At 41.2% G+C, this 6,439-nt stretch overlaps 1 protein-coding gene across 14 annotated transcripts in view; it reads left to right on the plus strand.

The window, feature by feature from the left end:
• Ppfibp1 (PPFIA binding protein 1) overlaps positions 1–6,439 on the plus strand; it is a 141,814-nt gene that overhangs the window by 7,366 nt on the left and 128,009 nt on the right. The window contains exon 1 of one of the 14 annotated variants that reach the window (XM_029535652.1): positions 2,907–2,984. The exons of the other annotated variants lie outside the window; for them this stretch is intronic. The gene's annotated coding sequence lies outside the window, so the exon portion shown is untranslated. Of the gene's footprint in view, positions 1–2,906; positions 2,985–6,439 lie in introns of those variants that run through there. 14 annotated transcript variants of the gene reach the window in all.

The following is a 6,439-nucleotide window of genomic DNA, read 5'->3' on the forward strand; positions in this document are numbered from 1 at the left end:
TTCTTCTTCTTCTTCTTCTTCTTCTTCTTCTTCTTCTTCTTCTTCTTCTTCTTCTTCTTCTTCTTCTTCTTCTTCTTCTTCTTCTTCTTTTTTCTTTTGGTTTTTGGAGACAGGGTTTCTCTGTGTACCCCTGGTTGTCCTGGAACTCATTTTGTAGACCAGGCTGGCTTCGAAATCCACCTGCCTCTGCCTCCCGAATGCTGGGATTAAAGGCGTGTGCCACCACGCCCGGCTATCTACTTTCTTATGAATGATAGAAAAGCTTGTGAGCCCATGTGTTTGTCTTCTAGATTGGTTGTGGGCAGAGGGGTGGGGGAGGGGAAGGAGAAAAGGGAAATGATGAGTCAGGAAATTATCTGTTTGATCCAGTGAGTCTGCTGGGACCAGACCTGTGAAGTTACTTGGGTAACTGTTTCCTTGGAATCAGGTACATGGATGTTTCTGTCAGCTTTTCATGTTCTTCAATTGTAACTGCACAACTCAGAAGCCTTTTAAAGAGTTATGGTTCTTGATCATTTTCTCTGTTTAGAGACTTTGGTTCTCTAGGGTGACATGCCCTTCCCATTGCCATGTAGGGGTCTGTGATGTGCAGTTGCTTGTGGACTTAACTAAATTTAAATTTAAAAATGACTTTTTTTTTTTTTTTTAAATTAAAAGACGTTATTCTGTGTGAGGGAGAAAAAGAGTGTGAGGTCAGAGCCCCATAGATACTCAACTAGAATTCTTGTCTTGTTTATAACAGGTTGACACTGGCAAGTTGTTAGTCTCTCAGTGGTAGTCTTTCTATCTCTAAAGTGGTCTAAGTGTTGATGCTTGTGTTGAGAATATTTGCTAGGATTAGAAATCATTGGAAATAATGAATCAAGATAAAAAATGGCACTGAAGGTGGGAAGCTGAGGACTTCCTGGTTCTGGGAAGTTAATTGGAAGCTGAGAAGTTGATGATATTCCGGATTTGGTATACTAGATTTCATCTGCCCATCTCTTGATTGACACTGGCATACTTGGCATATAGATTTCCAAGAAAAGATGTTAGCTATTATGGAAGGAGCATGTTGTAGGGACCCTGGAGAAAGGGGCAGCTTTCCAAGTAGGTTCTCAAGTAACCTAGGTGGAGAGGTTGGGTGACGGGTCAACTGTGAACTCTTCTCTGTCTGCTTATTGTTCCTTTAGCTCTCACCTCACTCCTACCTCCTTAAACCAGAGCACCCAGGAGTCTGCTCTCCAACTCTGAGAGAGTAAAGGATGTGCTTATGAAAATTTTATTAGCTACAGCATATGAATGAAGGGTGTGGGCTCTGGAGCCAGATGATTGTAGATTCGAATCCCTTGTCCTTACTAGCTATGTGATTTTGGTTAATTAAGTTGCTTGTGAACTGAGAGTAGTTGGGTGGTTATGAGGATTAAGTATGATAATGTCTGTGAAGCACTAATAGCTTTATTCTTGGCAAACAACCTGCCTTGGATAGATGACAGATATTGTTATTATTTCATTGAATATCTGACAAGCTGATCCCACTTGGGTTTTTTTAATTTTAATTTTAATTTTTTTCCTTAAGGTGTGGAGGATGGTGATTATAAAGAAGGGTTTGGAAATAGTATCCTGGGTATTCCTAGGTGAATAGGTGAGGACAGGACTAGAGAGAGCAGATGACTCTTAACGAAGAAGAGCACACAAGAAAAGTGGAATTTTAATGGGAAACACAATGGTTAAGTCTGATTGATTGAAATTTAAGATTATATTGTGATTCATATATAGTAATCAACTTTAGTATTCTCTGCATAAATTAATAAAATAATAAGCATGTCACTAGGTTTTTAGGTGAACAATACCATCAGAGAGAATAGCTAATGCTTACCTAGCTCTTGCTGCACCATAAACAGTTATAAGCATCTTACATGTTTTAACTTAATCCCTGCATTTGCTCTAAAAGAAAGTACTGCTAATACGTGTACTTTACAAACAAGGGCTCTAAGGCCCTGAAAGGTTCAGCAACTTGGTCAAGGTCATGCAGATTGTGTGAGTTGGACTTGGGTGGGGATAGGGGACCATGCTATAAATCTGGCTCTTCATTAGTCATTAATGCAAGGTAGGTAGGGTTCCAGGGCATGTTCCTGCCTTTGGTTTGGCTTTGTAAGTGGTATATTAAAGGCTTTCAAGCATTGTTAGTTGGGGCTGGAGAGATGGCTCAGAGGTTAGGAGTGCCTGTTCTCAAACCACAAGGACTAGAGTTTGTATCTTGGCACCCATGTAACAGGACTGGCATCTCTGCATGTGCCTATAACCCCAGCTCTGAGAGAGGCTGAGATGGAAGTATTGCTGTGGCTTTCTGGAGTCTAGTCTAGCCAAGAAATAATGAGCCCCAGGTATAGGGAGAGACCCTTACATCAAAGGAAAAATTAAGTGGCAAGTGATAGAGGGTATATTTAGTGTCTTCTCCTGGTTCCTGCATGTGTTTACATCTGTATAAACACGTGTGCATGTACTCATATAGACAGAGATACAAACAAATAAATACATCTTTTTAAAAAGGATTGTAAGTTGATATTATCTACATGATGATTTTAAGCAAAAATTAGAAATTTAAGTTTGCAGTGTGGACAAATGCCTAGGTTGATAGCCATCTCTGTAGAACTGTTACATAAAAGCTGAAGTATGAACTCTGAAGAGTATATAAAGTAAAGAGAAGCAAGCACCCAACCTTGAGGAAACATGGGGTACTTAGGAGGCAAAGGAAGAACTACCGAGGGAAGCAGAGCATGAACCATAAAAGAAAATGGTGGTCAAAGCAGGATGAACCCTGTGTTGTGATCATTCATATGCTCACAAGCAGCAGGCTCATTACAAGGGTAGACTGGGGAGTCTGCCAGGTTTTTTGTTTTTTTGTTTTTTGTTTTTGTGAACTCAGAGCAGTTCGAGGAGCACAGGAGAGATGGAATCCAGGGTGGAATATTGAGGATTACCAGGAGAGCAGTAAGCCACAGGTGAGCATTTTGTCTGTTCCCTCAAGGAATTGATGGGTGAGGCACGACTGACCCGATGTAGTGAGTAGCTGAGGTTGGAGAAAGTGTGGTCAAGGAGCAAGCGCAAGGTATGGGGGCGGGGGAAGGATGGGAGAAACACAACTGGGCAGAGGGTGGCGGGTTCATTTTGAATTCTAGAGAACTCTTCTTTAAGTGGGGTAGAAGAAAGCACTCAGGGAAATGGAGAAAAAATATAATGGGAAGGGTTAAGTGTTGAGTAAGTTCTCTGCAGGCCATCTTCAGTACAGTAGGAAGCAGTGAAAGGAAATTCATAGACAAGTTGCCCTGACTCCAGAGGAGCTGGCTCTGGGGATTATTGTTCAAGAGGAAAAACTCGAAATAATGACAGGAGTCTCTCATCTAAACAATACGGAGTGACATATTTACCAGGATGTGTCTTGAGGCAGTCAGTTAATTTATTGAAGTGGAAAGCAGTGTTAGCAAAAAGAAAAAAAAAATCAGACAAAGGAAAACTTGACTTGCTTGAAGGAGGAATTTTTAGACAACCAGACTTAATGGTTTAATGGTTCACAGGCTAGCTTCTTGGGGAAACTTGAGCATTCCAAGTGGTGAGAAACAGCTGGTTTTGGTGCCACATTCAGTTACTGGTTAAAGCAGAACTTCCAACACCCCAGGAAATGCTCTGTAGGAAGGGGTTGTGAAGCCGAAGCCATTGCATTAGATACTAGTTTTGATAAGGTTGTTGTTAATCTAGTTTTAACTAGTTATTTCCAGTCAGAGCTTTTGCTGAAAAGACATTGGGCTGTAGTTTTCCAGAAGATTCGTTGTGGTGATGACATCAGGATGATGAAGCAGAAGACTAAAGCAGTCTGGTGAATAAGAGTGTGGTCCACTGATGTCCCCTTAGGATTGGCTTTGCATTTTGCTGTTTCAGTTATGAGCAGTCAGCCATCGTCCAGCTATATTAAAGCAGAGATTCCAGAAATAAACACTTCCAAATCGTGTGCCATTCTTAGTAGCATGATGAAACCTTCCCCTGTCCTCCATTTGCCTGGGGCATGAATCATCCTTTTGTCCTGAGTGTTCATGCTACCTGCCTGTCTTGACTATGGCTTACATCAGAGTGCTCACACAGGTAATCCTGAGGTAGAGACTGCATGGGGATAGGTATGTGTTCTACAGTCTTTAATAAATTTTAGCCAGCATTTGGTCTGGGAATTTTTACTTACTGAAATTAAGATTTAGAAAAGGTCTGCCTCCTGTGGGCCTTCACCTTGATGAAGGATGAACAGGAGAGCAGGATGGGCTGGACATGGAGATAAAGAAGTTGGAGTTTATATCTATTTAAGGCCACTTGACCTTTTGTTCTGGTGAAATCTCTACCTTCAGTCAGTCACACAGCTTTAAGCATCTTTTTTTTTTTTTTTTTTTTTTCAGTGAACTCTTGCTAACCAGTCAGAATGTACATCTTTTATTCTGAGATTCACTATGGAAGTTGAGGCTATGCTTTGTAGCAACTCTTGCTTACTTTTTAAGGAAAATGTTATTTCTTGGATTTTGCCTGGCTGTTGTCACAACTGTGTCACTGTGTCACCTCATCTGATCTTGATCTCTTTCCAAGCTTGTCTTTCCTGCTCCTGTGCAGAGGGACTAACCTGTGGCGAGCTCAACAGGCGTTGGTCCCCTTCCTTATTGCTTCTCATGCTTAAACCGGTCTTGCCTTCAGCCCCGCTGGAAGCAGCTTTGCTGAGAGGCTGTGTCAGAACTCAGCTTGAGAACTCTACCAGAGATCAGATAACCTCCAGTGTAGATTTTAGATGCTCAGCTACTATACAGGTGAGGTGTTTAGCTTGCCCAGCCTAACCCATCTGAGACTTTGAGTCTTCTAATGCTAGCTTTGTTTGTTGCCACTCCTTTGGTTTGTAGTTGTTTCTGGAATTGTACTTTACAATGAGAACTTCAGTTGTGCTATCTCAGTTAATTAGGAGGTAATTGCCATGGAAGCATTGTTTCTATTTTACAGACGAGGGAAGAGGGCTTTTTTGTTTGTTTGTTTGTTTGTTTGTTTTTTGTTTTCCAATAAAGATGGCTTATGTCTGGCTGTATCTTACTTTTTTTCAGATAGATTATATGTTAGTTGAAGACCATGATGTGTTTCCCAGTAGGAAGCAAATAAATAGGTGATGAGGTTTCTTAGACCAATATTTGCTGAGGTCCATTGAGGTAGAAAGGTGGTTCAGTTAGATAAGATGTGTAATTGGCATCCTACCTGGAGACACAATAGAATAGTGGATCTTGGGCTCTGGAGGAGACCCCACCACTCCGTTTGCCCATTTGTCAGGCGAGGGCAATAACAGTAATTTCTGTAGCAGCGACTTGCAGTGGAGGTAATTTTGACTCAAGACATTTGATGATGTCAGGAGACATTTTTATGTCACAACTTGGGGACTGGAAGGAGTGCCACCAATTTTGTGGTAGGGTCTGGAGATGTACCTAAGAATCCCACAGAGGAAGGCCATCCTGACAAAGACTATGTGTCCCAGATGTCTGTTGTGGCGTTCTGAAGATGAAGTAGGATTGCTTCAGTGGGAAAGCCATCTCAGAAACCTCGAGCCTTCAAGAGGGTGAACCTCCAGGAGTTATGTGTGATTTTGTTGAGGCAAAGCCATGTACTCAGAGCTTCATGTTGTCCTGTTGAGCACAGGCAAGCTCACTGAAGATGACTTGTTTATGTTACACTGTGTACCAACATCAGCTGGCTGTTATTCAGAGCTGTGAAAACAATGATTAGTTTTTAAGGTGTTCCTAGTAACTTCCTGCTCAACTAGTTTGTTTTGTGGAGATAATTTTGGTGTGTTTCCTCATAGAAAAGGTTTCAGTTTATGAATTTCTAAAATATGCTTTGATATGTGAGACATGCAGCTTTTATTCTGACACCAAGAAGCCTAGTGTTGTGCTAGACCTGGTTCAGTATGGAGTAGCTTTGTTCCTGATGGATGGCCTTAACTGCAGCTTATATGCTACCTGCAGAAATGTGACAGCCTTTAGGTTTACATCTGTTGTTCATTAAGTACTCATATTTGAAATTGTTACCTAGTTTTTTTTTTTTAAATCACAAAATGAATTACCTTATAGGTTTGAGTAGTATAGAAAAAAATAAAACGAAGACCCAAGTTTTAAAATGTTATCAGGAACTGAGGAGATGGCTTAGTGATTGAGAGCACTTGCTGTTCTTACAGAGGACCTGGGTTTGGTTCCTAGCACCTACATTGAACAGCTTACAAATGCCTGTAACATCAGTTCCAGGGGATCTGGTGCCCTCTTCTGGCTAGTGGGCCCTGCATATATGTGGCACACATACTTATAGTCAGCTCCCCACCCCTCCCACATGCTCCTTAAAAAAAAAAAAAAAAAAAAAAAACTGGACAAATCCAGGAATGAACAAAAAGCCAGCA

The sequence above is a fragment of the Mus pahari genome, chromosome 2 (genome assembly GCF_900095145.1).
Source record: "Mus pahari chromosome 2, PAHARI_EIJ_v1.1, whole genome shotgun sequence".
Lineage (NCBI taxonomy): Eukaryota > Metazoa > Chordata > Mammalia > Rodentia > Muridae > Mus > Mus pahari.